The 18,545-nt window shown below is 28.8% G+C and overlaps 1 long non-coding RNA gene across 1 annotated transcript; it reads left to right on the forward strand.

Annotated features, from left to right (window-relative positions):
• Positions 1 to 365: 365 nt before the first annotated feature.
• On the forward strand, positions 366 to 18,444 carry LOC149056682 (uncharacterized). Its single transcript, XR_016190764.1, has 5 exons — positions 366 to 449; positions 1,006 to 1,061; positions 15,133 to 15,267; positions 17,231 to 17,333; positions 18,328 to 18,444. It is a non-coding gene; the product is annotated as an uncharacterized LOC149056682 (long non-coding RNA).
• The last annotated feature ends 101 nt before the right edge of the window (positions 18,445 to 18,545 follow it).

Genomic DNA, 18,545 nt, shown 5'->3' on the forward strand with positions numbered 1-18,545 from the left:
ACAACTGACATCGTGTAGCATGTAGGACGTGTTGACGGTATTTAAATTGGATACCGGTACCGGTATTTAAGTATTTTAACTAGTACCTTATACTGGTACTTTATACCGGTACTCAAACTGTGAAAATATTTTAAGTTTAAAGTACGGTCTGTCTCCCGTATACCATGCGTAAACTGTGCGGTTTACCTACTACCAAAATATACCAAATAGTTATTGAAAATATTTATAACTATATTATAACTAATTCAACGCGGGTCAAGTAATAGATAACCGTATTCGTATAATTATTAATAACTATAATTATTACTTACTTCATACTCGTTTATGACAGTGAAAAACCGTATATTTATTGTGGCGGCGAATAACAAGAAAATTGTGAACACGAGCCACACGGTTACTCGGAATCACTGACCATTGGAGAACGCCCGTGCTCGGAATCCAGTGACAGTGTAAGTACCTTGATAGTTGATACACTGGATACTGGAATACCGAAAAATCTAGACGAGGTTGACGGTATTGAAATCTGAGACTAATTTAGGATCGGTGCACACCCCCCCCCCCCCCCATCACAACCATTGCCGGTGTTTTTCGCGGTTTTGGTAATCTGCACGGGTTAATGGTAACCTACCAACTTTTATCATGTTTCATATTGGTCACGGTTGCTCTACATATATTATCAAGTATTGGTAAACGCCTAGACCACTCGTCGACAGAGTTTAAATATTTCAACTCTGTGGTAACCTGCAGCAGCTGTCAATATATAATAACAATATTTAAATTTTTTGTGTGCCCTCAAAACGTTTTAGCGTTCCACGGATTTCCCATCCCTGTATAGAGGAGAGTATCATTTCGCGCGGCTGTAAAACGAACGCGTAAAAAGTGGAACGCAACGCCTCTGTCATATTTTTATTGCCGAAATCGGAAACGTTTTTGGTTATTACTCGCACGCGTTTGATTGTGATTATGGTACCTTATTGTGCCTACTATATATTATTTTATGCGTAGGAATGAATCAAATTAAATGGACTGTGATTTTCGACTTATCCGACGCCATCATAACCGTAAGTACACCTTTAATCTGTATACCTAGCTATAAGTCACTCGAGTGCGTATAATAATTACGTTCGTTTATAAAAATAAATTACGTACAATACGCGGCGATGACGTTATCTGAATATCAATGTCCTTGGCCCGACACCGTACACCGTACACCATTGGAAATGATATTTTCCGGGCCGCTGTTGTGTTGCGTGATCGAATTTTTATTTACATAAAATATGTCATATCACGATTATTACCGCGTAAACGTAAATTAATATTGTGTGTCCGTAACTCAGATCATAATATACTTTATATTAAGAGTTGCGATCTAACGTCCGTAATAACCGCGCGGATCAAGTTTGACCTTGTAGGGGCGGGCGGCCGTCGCCGTCTTTGTCCTATTTACACGCCACCGTGATGACTATTGTTATACTATTATAATTGTTTTTTAATAGATACATGTGTTTCCGCAGTGTTCTCGGCCAGTTTAAGGTACCTAATTATATTATAATGTGTAAATAATAGATAAACCCTATTTCTAAACTCCCGCAAATCCGTACCATACAAGCGTTCCCAAGCGCACACCCAAGGGGGTGGCTAACGGGCTTTAGCCCCCCCCCCCCCCAATGGCTAGCACCAAAATAAATAACAATCACCATATTATTCATAATTTAATTAATAGGGTATAACATCACCGCTACGGCGCGACTTAAAACCGGAACAAAAAGACAAAATTAGTTAGTAAAAGATTGTAAACAAGCTTTAAGATTTCTGTACATATTTCAAAATAAATACTACCTATTAATATTAAAATTATTTGAATTTAGCCCCCCCCCCCAAAAAAAAAAAAAAAAATCCTGGGTGCGCCCCTGAGCGTTCCAATCAATCGCCCTCAGTCTTGTCGCTTCAGCACACTGTTACTGTTACATATTGGTAACAACACTCCACAATAAAGACCTCAAAATCGAAAAAATCGATCGACTAGCCACCAAACACCACTCGAGATTAAATTCAAAATTAGCAACGCACCCGAACCTTTTAATTTCCTCACTCTCATGTACTTACAACTTTCCTTGAAAATCCAATTAACAGCCTCAAATGTAATTGACGTGTAGAGACATTCTCTCTCTAAGAGAAAAAATGTTCATTGGGGTTTATCATTGGATAGTTTCCTTTCGCTCATGTCACTCAAGTGAAAAAAATAAATTATGCATTATCTCATTTGCTTATCGTACAAAATGAAGTATAGATTGTTAATGTTTGATCAAAGAAAAAAAAAATCATACGTATTCCACGTATTTGGGTGAGAGCCAACCCAATTGTTTGCGTTTCAAATTTCAATATTCAATCATATTAACATAAGATGTTATATAAGAATTATATTGCAGTGTTTGAACGTTGTATTACCGTCGGTGTATGATAATGTTAAATTATCACCCACTAATAACTCGGATGATAATATATATGAATATAATGTGATCATCGATTTAAAATGTTGTACTTATAATCATCATTATATATTAATAAGTTATAATAGGTTATAGCCTATCGGTACTATTATTATTTTGATAAAATGCTATTACCTATACTTTCAAACATTAAAACATGATTCAAAGTCACCGCGAGTAGTCCCAAAGTGTGTCTGATACCTACATACATTTTAATATTGATTATTTATATTGTTTACTATTACTATGTTGAGTAGGTACTTTAAATATAACTATAATTGCACACATCTTAGATAAAGGTACCTAAACAATTACAGTAAAACCTCTCTATAACGGAATCGCTTGGGACCAACAATTTTTCCGTTAAAAAAGTTTTCCGTCTTAGAGAGGTAAAAAAAAATGTTTCAAGAATTTATGTATGTGTACGTATGTATTAAAAAAATTATATTTTAGGTAAATACCTCGTAAAACTTAAATTTATACAATAAGATTATTATACATATATGACTTAATATTTAAATTTGTTTTGTGTATAATACTAAAAAAAATGAAAGTAATGTTTGTACCTTTTTTATAATTAAGAAAAATAGTTTTTAATATTTGATTGCTTTTTGTGTTTAAGAGCAGCACGTTCAGCACATTCTCGGGCTTTTGTTGTAAGTTCTAATAGATTTGTATTTGAAATGGTGGCTGAAAACTTTTGTAATTCTTCTAAGTATGAGATTGCAGTTTTAAAATCTTTTATTTTTGGCTCATTGTTGGTCTCACTATCATCATTATCATCGTTTTCTACTTCTTTTTCTTCTTCTTCTAAAAAAATCGCCGAATCGTAAGTTTGGTGCGTCTCTAGACAGTACAAAAACAAACCAAATCACAACGATATAACAGACGGTGAGCACTGTACGTTTACTAAACGATATGAACAATTCAACAGAAAAAAGACGACTGGGCAGTTCATACATTAAAGGTATGTACATACGTACATATCTAATCTTTAATAATAAACAATAGTATGACAATCGTGAAACGATACCGTCGAATGATATTTCAGATAATGACAGATAAAGTTTAGATTATCTAGTTACCAAACATATATATTATATACATACATATAGTTTATACTTAATATGTAAGTGTATGTAATTTATCTTTAAATAATTCTATTTTCCGTTTAACAGAGGGTATTTTTACTAATTGGATTACGAACATTTTCCGTTTCCATTTTGTAGAGGTTCCGTCTTAAAGAGTTCAATTTTATATATTATTTGAACCGGGATTATTGACATTTTCCGTTATAAGGAGGATTCTGTCTAACAGAGGGTCCGTTATAAAGAGGTTTTACTGTATTATCGGCGTTGACCGTGTTAGACTGTGTTAGACGGATTTAGTAACTATAACTATGTTTTTACACATTTATATATCTAGTTTTAAATTTTAACTATTCTTTTGAATCATTAACTGCAGTGTAGGTACTACTGTTATATCTAAGTATCTAAATATTTACTAGTTATATTGTAACTTATAACATTCTAAAATTCTATATCTTTTTAGCACCATACATTTTTTATTTTCATTTAAATACGTTCTGCATACGTTATTAGGAATTCTAATTAATTTGAGAAAAAAACAATTTTTATAACTTCTATAATACGACTCGGTAACCATCATCACAGGTAAAAATTTTGAGAATTTCTACAAAAAACAAAAATAACTCATGGTGTCCAGGTCTAGGTATTACAGAATTTAACGTTGGTGTTTGTATAGAAAAATAAACACACCAATGACTACTTTAATTATTTTTATATACGGCAGGGTTTTTTTTAGTGTATAATGAGATACATTTTGTGCAGTTATTTTTTTATAAAAAAGTAATAGTGCAGTAAAAATTGTTACTTTGTGCAGTGCAAAAAAAGAATATCAGAATGATATTTATTGTGTATTATAAAATAATAACTGCGTACACCTAAAGTTAAAATTAAAGAAAAAAATGTTTAAAAATACATTTTTAAAATTAATTAAGTATGGAGTTTTAGTTTTATTATATAGAACGTAAATGTTTTATGGCAGGGGTCTCCAACCTACGGCCCGCGGGGCGCGGGCCGGTTCCGGCCCGCCAAGCATTTTGCACCGGCCCGCCAAGCTAATTAATGTTTTGAAAATAATATATTATTTTTCATTGTTTTTAATTTATTTTTTATTGAATTGATTAATAAAATAAAATTAATTTATAATTTTTTTTTTTTTAGACAACACATTTCTAAAAACGTTGGCCCGCGATGCCAAAGCGTATATCAAATTTGGCCCACCGTAAAAAAAGGTTGGAGACCCCTGTTCTATGGTATTTTATCTTGCTCTTTGATCGAATTGGCTACTACAATCATCTTTGTTTCTCGACTTTGAGAGTACCATAAAATGTATTATTATATTATTGAAAATATCTATGTTCTATAACTTGGTTTAAAAAAAAAATTTTATAAAATTAAAAATTGTTAATATAATTCATTATTAGACTATTATTTAATGTAAGAGTTTAACACAAGAATTTAAAAAAAGTTACCTTGTCAATTGATTGTTTTTATTTTTATAATCAATTATTATCACGAATTACCAATTAGGTACATGTATATATTACTTAGTAAGTATTATTACTTATATATTTAAAATTATTATTTATAATAAAATAGCGCATTTATATAAAATGATATTTGGTATATCCCGGGTAGAGTCCAGATTTATATATGTATTTACATATAGGTTCAGAGGTTCTGAGTATATGCAGTCTTATGAAAGTAAAAAAAGTAGGTAGTACACTACCTAGTACAGTATACAGTAGAGTGTAGACACTAGACAGTAGTACAGCCAGTGCCCGACGTAGTTAAATGACCTACTACAATCGAAGATAAGGAATACTTTGTTTAATCAGAAATAATCATTAAAAAAAACCCTGACTTACGGTGTATGATTTAAGGAAATAATTGTTATACCTAGTTAATTTCAGTGACCTTAAAAATAAACTTATTGTTTGTTGTAATTACAAACGTGGCTACGAATCTCGTAATACAGATCTACTTATTCGATCACTTCTATACAATTTTACTTCACACATTTAATTCAAATAATTTTATTACGATTTATGAAAAATTATATTTGCTGCAGTATAGTTCATAAGCCAGAGCTGAAGAGATGAAAAGAAACAAAATAATTTTACAATTTCAATACATAAGTAAAATATAACTTATAAATATTCCGATCGAATGTATAATTTTATCGTTAGTTGTTGTTATTACTTATTTTTATGAAAAAAACACAATCGCTGGCATGAAACAAAACCTAGAGCCCTAGGATATTCCTAAAGTAATTTATACTTGACATAATAGATATATTGTATCCCTTTGTTTTGTCTTACAATTTATTTTGCCTCATTATAATATGCTTGCATTATGCAGTTATTTACTTATTCTATATTGATGATGTAACATTTATTTCTAAGAGATGTCATCGTTATTTTTCTGCGAAACAACAATAGTAAAAGTTTTTAAACCAATTTTCTACCTATGTTTTTTGTTTTGGACACAAGGCTCAGTGGTTGAGCCTTGCCTTGTCATTGTGTGTTAAATTTGAATTCAATGATAAAACATTGTAAACGAAAAATAATTTTGAGTAAAGACTATACATCTACAATTCTAAGGATCTATTTGATAATACCTGTGATATAATTATTATATTGCTATTATACTAATTAAGTAGTATGGTATAATATGTTGAATTACCTAATTTATTCCAAAAACATCCCATATATATTATTGAACAATAATAGTTGTAATATTATTAGTTTTTTCAATGTTTCAAACATTTTGTTATAAGCAACATTTTAAAGCTTCAACGCGAGTATACAAACTTTTTTTTTGAGAGCTGTAGTGTCCACAAGGAGGAATATCAATTTTAATATGCTCGTTTTCCTTTAAAAACGTGTAATAGTATTTTCCTCTGACCGAATAGTTAAATTTAAATTGTTGATCTCAGTTAATATAAATAACAATATTGATTAGGATAATGTTTAATCGTCATCGCTATCAACTTAGAATGATTATTGGTGGTCGGTGGGACGGTGGATACTTACTCTGGATCAAACAACGAGTGTGCGATAGACCACATACGACAAGAATACTCGAAGTTATAGTTTATTGTGGACTCATTATATTTGAACAAAAGTCCAATTCAATTTAATATTTTAGTCTTGACACGCTGTGTTCACAATGAAGATTTTCCAACAAAAATATACGAGAGAAATATATACAAATGGGAAGTCATCTGGATTCTTAACTTTTATATTATTAAGCTCTTGTGTATTCACACAATTGCTCAAGTAATTATAGCCTACGCGTCTTTTTGTTATACACCATACGCACAGCACTATAATTTATTTTTCAGAGTGCTTTAAAAATTAATCATAACAAACATATATATTTTGAAGTGTTTCGTTTTTAGATTATTTCCAAGACAGTAAGAATATGATTAGCTGATAATGTCGTTGATGTTTCGTTTGTAAATAAATACCTACTTTTAATGGTGTAAGTATTAAAAAATATATATAGTGTACCTATATCTAGTGCTCGACTTGGGAGAGGGCGCAGGGGGACGGAGTACCCCAAATAATTATTTAGAAATTTCAGCATACCCCTACTTTTATTTTTAAGGGGAACGCATGGGACGCTAAATCATGTCATCATTGCCATCATTTTTAATTTTTATCAAAATGTACGTGTTAAGTGATAACATATATAAATAAATAGTTTTTTTTTCATAATTTTTTTTTTAAATTTAATTATTCATAAATATTTCCTATATGATTTATAGAGGTGTATTAGGGGGTGTGAGGGCGGCGCAGCCCCCACGTTTTTGCAACATTTAACAAGTGGTGATGACGTTCTTTTTTAAAAGTTAACAGAGTCCCTCTACTTTAATTTTGTCAAGTCGAGCACTGCCTGTATCAGTAAGTGCCGTTTATGATGATGGTAATTTTAAAATTAAAATTTTTGATGATCTGGTAACGAATCGATGATATATTATTAGTAAATCATTTATAAATATTTGTGAGGATAAGTTTGAAATTTTTAATTCACAAACTTATGTCGAGAGTTATATTTATTTTTCTTGTAAAATACAGCTTTCACATCACTTTTAATTTGGTTGAAGGTTAATTCAAAATTCATAAATATGTCGAATATAATGAAACAGCTATATATTAAAAAAAAATATTTATCACATTTTGTATTCACTAATTGAATATTCAATAATCTATAATACTGTAATAGTGTAATAGGTATGTTAAATATTGCAGTTTACCAAAAATCAGAACGTATCAAAGAATCGAAACGAAAACATATTTTCTAAATTAAAACCATTATGACTTTTGATATTTCTTAAATATATCTTTAGAAATGTAACGTTGAGATCCTATCTCCGGCGGAGCTCGTCAATTGTCATTGATGCTACAGTAAGGATCTGACATAATGTATTTTATATTTTATGTTATTTTTTTTTCTCAGATCATATACTGTGGAATACTTGATGTGTATATTAACTCTTTTACCGAGTTCTGTCCAATATTTCCCTCAGAACCTTCAAAGTTTCTTGGTTAATGACATAAATGCGTATGTCCAGAATCAACTGGTGGTTTATGACGGCTCAAAACGTAAAGGTGATACCTGATGTCCTGATAACTGATTCTGTGTATACACATTTGTGTCGTGTACCTTGAAATGTTGAAAGTGATGAAAATGATGTTGGACAAAGTTTAGTATAGTTATGCATAATTATATCCATAATGATATATGATATAAGTTATTTGTAGTCAATTTTAAAAACGTCGATTTTATAATATATATTTTTTCTAAACAATTCAGGCCGCAGATGCTATAGAAATGTTGGGTATAACCTTCCAATAGTATTATCGTCTATTTACAGAAGTCGGGCCAATGCCCGACCCCAAACAGCTATTATAGGGTTCGTCACCACTTGATTAATTACCATAATAGTATGAGACTGTGCCAAAAACAAAATTTGCATTACAAATTTTTATTGCAAAATATTTTATCACGTCGGCATTTTTAATAAATGTGCTGTATGAATAGGTATATTGCATAATATGCCTATGCGTGGGGCATCATAGGTATTAATTAATGCCTAATAGATTGATTTATATTGATTTATACCTATTATATAGTTATTTGTCTAAACATATTTCCAAGTACCAATATTATAGCGTGTTGAGTGTTCCAAACTTCCAACTAGCAACACGATTAATAATTTTTGTTTTTTTTTTTTTTTATCAAACAATGTAAATGTAATAATAATTTGTTCTTTATCTATTGGACGTATAACATATGCTTGGACACGTATATGGTTATATTATTTTAGTTTCATAGTTAGATATTTTTATTCATTCTAAACGTTATATAATATAGTCTTAATATAAACTATAAAGATTTTAAAAAATATAAATAAAACACAAAAATAACACAAAAATAACTACGAAATAATGGAAATATTAAAATTCTGGTTTGGTAATAACACTCGCCGGAATAAGAACAACAAATATTTTATTTTTTTATTTTTCAGTAAACAATTTTAAAAATACACTTTTTTATTTAATTATTTCCAAAAAAAAAGACTGTAGTGTAGAGTTTATTTTTCTGAAAATTTTGACGTTTCAAAATTTTATTTTCATTAATTTCCTAATTTTTAATTTTATTTCCAGTTTCGAGAAAAATTGTGAATTATTTAACACCGCGACCGTAGTGTTATCAAACATGTGACCCGCCGCGCCGCGTGCATTCTTATTTCTTATACGGGCGGACGAACACTTTTAGTGCCTAGTTATAATCATATTTTATTTCTTCAAAACTAGAAAAAATATTAAAAATCACGAAACTCTACACAACGGCTATAGTCAATTTTTTTTGGAAATAATTAATTAAAAAATGTATTTTTAAACTTTTTAACTAAAAAATAAAATAATAAAATTACTGTTGTTCTTATCCCGGCGAGTCTTATTAGTTATTACCAAACCAGAATTTTGATATCTCCATTATTTCGTGAAGTATCGCAATGGGGGAAAACGTGGAATTTGTTCCCAGGTCAATTAAAGTGTACGAATTGTATCCCTAATAAAATGCTTTCCAGTATACAACTGTTCGAATTGGTTCCTGAATAAAAATTTTTTTCAGAAACCAATTAAACTGATAAGTAATTTTATTATAAAATGACTTATCAGTTTAACAGTATACAACTCATTGTTACAAGATACGTGTATGTACAATAGATAATCTTATTAATATTTTATTAAATTTTACGATGTCTGGGTAAGTTTATAAATATAATTTTATATCTAGTAGATTGGTCAGTTAATTAAATTAAAGTAAAAAAATTACTGAAAAGGAAAAGTTTATTGATGAAAATATTTAAAAAAATTGAAAGAAGGTCAAATTTCAAACCTACAGTTCGTTAAAACCGAGTGTTGTAAATTCATACCACACTAAATTTTTTCTAATATTATTTAGGTAGAAGGTAACCTACCTATTATGATTTATTTTTACATTATTATTACTTATTTATTATAAGCACAATTATTATTATTGAAAAATACATATGTATCGTATACTACGTATGTATTAATATATTATACTGAGCAACATTTTTAACCATACCTAGGAATTCTATAGATAGCGTTTGAAGTAATTGAACTTATTTGAATTCTAAACAGTTCTAAGTCTGAATAAATGGGTAGGAAATTGTTTCTGATTGAATATATCATAATAATTTGAAAAGCGAATTTAACAAAGTTGCATTATCATGAAAGCTTGCGGGAACTAATTCATATGTTACTTGTAGACAACCCGGGAACCAATTCATAGTCGACCGCAATGGGTAAATCCTCTTTTGTAATGTCGTTGATAAAAATTATTAATTATTTTATTTGTACGAGTAAGTATTGCAGGTGGCTGATTCAGTTCAATTTTTTATCAAGTTTTGCGTGTATATTATAGCATAAATTAAAAATGCTAATAACACATTTCAAAACTGAGCCAATGTAAAAATCCAACATATGAACACAGATAATGTTCTTTCCTCTAAATTTTATAAAAGGTTAATTCACTTTACTTTTATAAACTAACTTGATATGCTTTCACTTATAAGACGGAGACAACCCGGCGGGTATGGCGTCCTCTTAATTAAAAATAAATTTAAAATAAAATCTTTTCGTTGAATAAACATTAAAAATGACTTTATAAAAAATGCTCAACGATAATTTTTCAAAACCTATTCCGCGCATGTAAATTCAATTTTATAAACTCGTAATAATATAGATAAAATAATTAATATAAATTATACATCATATAATATTATTATTTAATAGGTACTTTCTTGTAATTTACCTACCGTTAATTAATTATTATAGTATACTATAGATTTAACATTTTAAACTTTGAAAAATAAATATATTTGAAAAAAACGTACAACATATTATGTAGGTACAAGATATATTAAATTAATTATCCATTTTTAGGCTAAATATACTGTTTACTGTTTATATTCATACAGCCTTCTAAGTGCTCATTACAAATTTATGTAGTACTGCATGTTTTTAATGTTTCCGTAAGCACAAATGTGCACATTACATGTAATTCAAAATAACATTTATTTTTTTATTTCCTGTAAAACATAATAATAGGTAGATAATAGATAGTAGATACCTGAAATGTTCTATGTTAAATATTGGTGAGACATTGTTTTTAATTATAGTATACACTGCAGCCAACTTCTAATTAATCTGAAGGTTGATACAAAATTTAAAATATAATACACACATAATATACATAATATATATATTAAATAATTTACCTAAGTACTTAAAATAATGCACGCAAATATGCAATAAAAATTAAAAAATGTTTTAACTATACATAACATACTAATTTAAATACAAGTATAATACCAATAACTGAATACGATAGAGAATTTTATTTTTGGGAGTATGACATATATTTTTTCAAATATTGTCTTAAAACAATTTTAACATCTTTTTTATTTTTAATGTCAAACACAGTCAATTTATAATATATTAAAAAATAAAACCAATGTATTATACCCTTGAAAATATTGTCTATCATTTTTGAAATAGGTGATTTAACTTTAATTTATAGAACCTCCTAAATTTAGTCATTTGGGTCTAGTAAGTACTAAATACTCTATAGTTACGTCTATGGTTGAATCTATGCTCAAAATCTCAAATACGCTGCTCAGTGCACAGGTACAAAAATTAATTAAACAACTTTAATCCGCGAGACATCTGAGGGATATTTTATTCCAAATTACGTACATAAACTTTTCTCAATCAAAATAATAAATATTGAGTCAGGCTTGATCGAAATTGGTGAATCCATTTGGAAGCCTAGGATGAACACACGATGAACAAATCATCTCCAGGAACACTGATTTTTTTATGGTAGAATCTCATTATTATGTAGGATATGGATATCTCGAATTTTGTTCTGTTTACATCTAATTTTGAGAGTTTAACGCATTCACATATGTATTAAGTTCGATTACCTATTTTGTTTAATAACCGTTTAATATATAATAGGTACTTTTAGAAAGTTCGTTTAAAACTCGGAGAAATGTTTAATTTTAATGTTCGAGGTTTAGTCATATCGATAACAGGCTTACAAAACAGGAAATGCCCATTTTGAATAATATGTACTATGTATAATATTATTCAGTAAGTTGGTGATTTAATTTGTTGATTTATAAATATCGAAATATAAAACGTTAATTTATGCAAATGTATGGGACGGATAAGCTTAGCTACACCCCGTGGGTTATAATACAATAAGAGAATAATTGAAAAGTTGACAAAAGTGTTGTTTGTTGCCAGTGGTGGGTCTATACTGTAAGAAAAAAAACGCAACAAAGTTACCTCGCCCCATCATAAAAAAATAAAAATTAAATGAAATCGTTTTGCATTTATCATTTATTTAAATGTTTTATTGTTAATCCGTTTCACGTATTGTTTAATTTATTATAATATTATAAGATTAGCGGTTGCATTATAATAATGTGTGTATTATTTTTTGTTTTTAATAATATCGCCTAGCACTATATTATTATACATACCACATGTAGTACCATTATTTTTCTTATTATTAAAACTGTTCTGAATGTCAATAATATGCACATTAGACATTAGTAGTTGTATTACATAATTATATAGCTACGCACAATAATAACATATTCCAAATACCTTAAATTCTAACAAATAAATATAAATGTATACCATAATAACTAAAAAAGAAAGATCAAATTGATACCTAGTTATTGCTTAACAAATTTTATTATATTTGATACACCCATATACATAAATAGGCGATCACAAATTAAGGCATTAATCTTTATAAGATCGTTATTTAAGAATTGACTAATATCATTGATTAAGTAAACATAAATTAAGTTTACTTAATCGATGCTAATATGTATTAGCTTTTGTTTTTAAATTTTTGGCAGCTTTGACTGGTAGGTATACATATATGTATTCAATGAAATATTGATCGAATATTTTTTTACGTTCTGCTATCGTATAACATCACTTTAAAATGTCAGCGGTCTTGACTATTTACGATAATTTTTTAAATAACAAAGAACAATTTAGATCTTATACTCTCAAACATAATGATTATTAGTAGGACAGTGAGCAATTATCGATAGATGGATCACACTCTATTAGTTGATAGTTTTTAGTTATCATTCAGTATTAGAATAAATATATTTTGGACAATATCACATGAGAAAAAAAACAAACTGTAAATTAAATAAATTAAATACCAACCAGGATAACGAGTTTGCGGCGGTCAATGACACGACGACTTACTGATGGATAATTGAAAAATAAAGTAAAACAAAAATATATTATTTACGGCAAGACGTGTGTCATAGAACAATCATAATGTATAATTCTTACCCATTCCCGGGGATCGGGGTACATCGTACACGAAAAAATGAGACATCGTCTAATTTATATTTTTATGATGAATTTATACTGTATTTTGATGTTTGATAAAATTACCAGTCACGTCGAGCACCGTGATGATCAAAAAAAAGATTTTGACGAATATTGAGATATATTATGGCCCATAATATATTATTATGGGCCATAATTTATGGCAATCTAGTTTGTAAAATAATTATTTCATTATATGTTTTATTTGGATTTTATATCCGTATTGAAATTAGGTAGGTAAACCTTGTCTCGTTGTCTCATATTAAATTCCTAAATTACTATGATGTTTTGATGGGACTCTCTGTATCAAATTGTTTCATAATATTAAAATTAAACAAATTTTACAATACTCTCGACAACATTATATTAACACAAATAATATACTTAACACATCCTGCCGTTAACAAAATTATCCGTAACGCTTAGGTACCTATGTTACAAATTAAAATATTTATTAAATGATAAAAAACAAATACTCGTTGTCCTCTAATTTGGGTTTTTGCCTTCTGGTGTAGACTTAGTTAACAATTTGCTATGCTAAATGGGCCATCAACCGTTGGCAACTGACTAGGGTAACAATTTACTAATGCATTACACGCGACCGGTCACTGAAATACCTTGTATGTTAATACACCGTCGACCAGACATATGTATTGTGAATTTATATTAATATTAAGTATATGTGCTCCTAGTAAACGGTCTATAGATTTAAAAAATTATAATTACTACAATATTCAAATAATATAAAAATAATTCAAGAACGGCAGATAATGGGTCAGCTCCCATTTCGCCAAATTTATTTTTTCGCAGTTCCATTTCGCGGAATTTATTTTTTAAGTAACTCTTTTAAGTAAACTTAAGATTAAAAATTACATTCTAATTAGTTATATTTATGTAATATGTAATCTGAAATTATTACACGAGCTCCACAGTTTTCAATACACTTCCAATATTATTTATTTTTTTATCAATTCTAAAATAAAAGTTATTGAAAATAAGGCATTCCCCTTTTCGCTGTGTAGAAATATATTCGACATTATTATTTAAAAATTGTGAACTGTAAATGCGCAAATACGTACTGATGATAATCATATGACACTGACTGTATTGACTTTACAGTTATCGCTGCGACGACACACTATTCATTCTATTTTATTTATATAAATTATTGGGGATTTATCGATCGATAACTTCAGAATTGAGATAGTATTTCACTTAGATCATTTCAAACGATAAATATTTCTCTGTGTCTATTTATCACTTTTCAAATCACAAATTCATAACCATGTTTTAAGACAAAAATAATTTTATGCGGCGAAATGGGTCGGCGGCAAAATGGGATTCGACCAGATAATGTATAAGCATATTTTTGTGTATAGATACATCAAAATATGACTGTGGTGGTGAATTTAATTATATCATCGACATAATATATGAAGTACATTTTAACGCTGCGTTTGTTATGGTGGTAATTTGAGTGGTCAGTTCAATGACGATATTCTTATTTTTGTGAACGGCGTTAAGTCAATTATTGAACTTTCACCCATAATTATATATTTACATTAACGTAAATACCTGTTATTTTAGGAATATACAAACAATATTGTAAAAGACAAAATGGTTTACCGGTGTATGAAGATTATTTTTCTATTAGCAAAGTTGAAATTAGCATAGTTTCAGTTTTCAATACAGTTGGCGAAAGTTTTGATCAGCCCAAAAAAGGTAAATTTTGATCAAATTATCATTGCCATCTTACATATTTTATAATTTTGATATTTTTTTAGTCTTATCTTTGTAACTAAATCTTTTAATTAACTAATAAAGTAGATATATACCTAATTCACAAATTTACATTTTAAAAAAGTGGGTAAATCGTAGATGTCGCTCTGCTGTACAATAGGTTACAAGTGGGTTACTGTAATAGATGGAATTAAATTTGAATCTAATGATATTATATCATTGTATACGAAAAACGATTCTGAGCGGAGACGGTTTATCTGTCAAGGATATATTATAGACTATTAATAATTTTCAAATCTCAGATTTAAAAAGAAAAATTGTTATGAATTTCTAGCTTAAAATATTTTTCGAATTTTCGTGATTTTTACGTATGTTGTCAAAATTAAAATTTGAATGCTTGTAAAAAAAAATTGTAATTATGAATTTATTTTATTTTTCAACTGCTATTGTAAAAATATGTTAGGAACCTTGTATTAAATTTTCAAGCTTTTCTACCTTACCTTTTTAGTATAAAAATAAATTTTGATCGATATCAATTTAAAAAAAAAACTAATAATGATCGAAAATTGCATATGCCTATCAATAGTTCAACTTAAGTATAAGTTTTTTGAAAATTGCATGGTGGATAGAATACACATACATAAACATCCGGTGAAAATTTCACTATCTATCGAACGAGGTACTGAAGTCGAAAATCTAAGCACTTTTACTGTCCCAAAATGTGATGATAGACACACACAAAAAATAACACACATCATGGTAAAATCAATACATTCCTCGCTTCGCTCAGAATCTAAAAAAATATAAAAATTGTAAACTTAGGAATACTTTAACTAACTATCAAAACTATTTTTCATCTATGAGTATACATATATGGCTTCTATTCATACAATCCTTTTTGTTTTTGAAAATATATCCATTGATTCATTGCTTCAATCAAATTTATATCTATATTTTATCTGAAATATCACCTTCAACTGCCAATGGCTAGCAAATTACTTATTTAATTTCCCATTGATATACACGGCGTATTATAGGCGTAGAGAAGTTTTTACTTATTTAATAAAAGAAAATATTTACATAATACATTAAGTAACTTATATAATAATATGTTCATTTTTATTGCTTGCTTAATATTTTTGTTTGCTTTTTAGTTTTTAATTTTTACATATCAAAACACAGTTTTTTAACTTACCACTGATTAATAATATAATACAATATGGGTAATGGGTAGTATTAATATTGATTTAACATTTTATAAGTAAAAACATATAGCTTAACGTTTAACGTTAATATTAAGTATACAGATTACAGTGAATGCAATTAAGAAAGTTGTTATTTTCCTAAAATGGAAAATCTGTTATTGGTTTTGATTTCTGTGATGGGCATAGACATATGCCTATACTCATATCTTTCTACCATCATATAATAATAATATATTAATGTGATATATACAAGGATTTGGACGAACGTGTGCATCACTGGACACTGGTGTACCTACTTACATTTTCTCCTTCAAATAATAGTTTTCGTGTGATTTTCCCGAAGATTTTTGACTCATGATGATAGTTTACACGCAACAACAGCGGTTTTTAACGAGGTTGTGGAAGGTTTTGAATTCCCACTGATCACTATAATTGCATATATTATGTAGATGCATCGCCGTGGACGTCATTAAGAGTATATTCACACTGAAGTAGGCGTGGCTAAGTCCACCAGCTAACAGCAATAAATTCTCCGACGGTGGCTATTTGGTACCTACATGATGTTGTTGTTGTTTTTGGTGTTGTTGTTGTTTTTGTTTGGCTGCAAATTAAGGCAGATAATCGTAGTGACGATGGCGTAGATAATAAAATATAAGGAATTGAATGTACTCGAACCAAACCTTCACCCATAGGATGTATTACAATATCCCGTTACATATAACATAACATATATTTACTAGGTTTCCAGATTCACTCTCGTCATCACTCAACCAGGATACTGACTCAATGAACATCACCATCGTCATTAACCGTCTCAATAAGACAAGACTTTACCCATTATAGGTAGGTACTAATGTATTTACAACTAATATTTAAGTTGACTTTTAATACAATTTATGCACCTATCACAGACACAATTTAAAACCTAAAAATATCACCCGATGCCATCATTGTCGTGGGCATATAATTAATAATAATAATAATAAAAAAAATAATGTATTTATACAATTATAAAATATTATTCGTTACGTTTGCGTATAATTAAAGTTGACGAAGAAAAAAATCATTTTAGATAATAATTATTAATCCATATGTGCGTCTTGGTTTTTTTTTTTTGTAAAAATCATCCTTTTTGTTCACCATCGAATAACTAGAAATATTCACGATGTTATTTTATAATATTACTTCCAGCGCCATCCATGCCTTAAATTTGATTTGATTTTAAATATATTTGTAAAAAAATATTTATTTCATATTTTTTACTAGTGATAGTAATATCTGTAATATTTATTCAATGCTTAGATAAAGATATATGGATATACTATGGATGAAGCTACAGTGTATTATACTGGTTACTTATTGACAAATTATAGTATATAGTATGATATAGGTATTATACATATTTTTTTACTTGTGTGAATATTTAACGTAAAGTATCTAAAGGGAATAATCATATTGGTCAATATTCGTGTTTTAGAAGCGCGTGGAATACGTCCGACATCCTGTATGAAAATATTGTCATGTATCATGTTGTTTATCAATGTATATGGATTTAATGTATATTATTATAATAGTGAAAAAATCAAAAAGTGATTTCATAACGATTTCCTCATGACATTATCGTTACGTTATAACATTATTATTATTGTATTATTATACCTATGCGTATACCATTAAACGGCCTTGGTCATTGAAGGCTATTCGAAGATATTTTAGGAGTTACGAAGCTTGCGCTCATGCTTCTATAATCTATAAATAACATATATTATTAAATTATAAATATGTGATACGTAATGTGCATAACCTATGTACTTACCCGTTACCCATATGCCTACAGGTCGACATTACGAATAATGGAAACAGGTGGCAGCTTCTTAAGAATTCTTCTTTAAGAATTTGTATCACTTGTACGTCGTGTGCGAGTTAAACCATATAATGATTTTACGTCAGAAAAAAAAAATTTAACCACGACGATCAACGGAATTAGTTATTTTATTTTTTATACGGTAATTATTTATACACTTGAATAATTAATTTAGATTTTTTACGATAGTA

The sequence above is a fragment of the Diuraphis noxia genome, unplaced genomic scaffold, assembly GCF_037042655.1.
Source record: "Diuraphis noxia isolate RWA-SAM2 unplaced genomic scaffold, SU_Dnox_SAM2 contig0003, whole genome shotgun sequence".
Taxonomy (NCBI): domain Eukaryota; kingdom Metazoa; phylum Arthropoda; class Insecta; order Hemiptera; family Aphididae; genus Diuraphis; species Diuraphis noxia.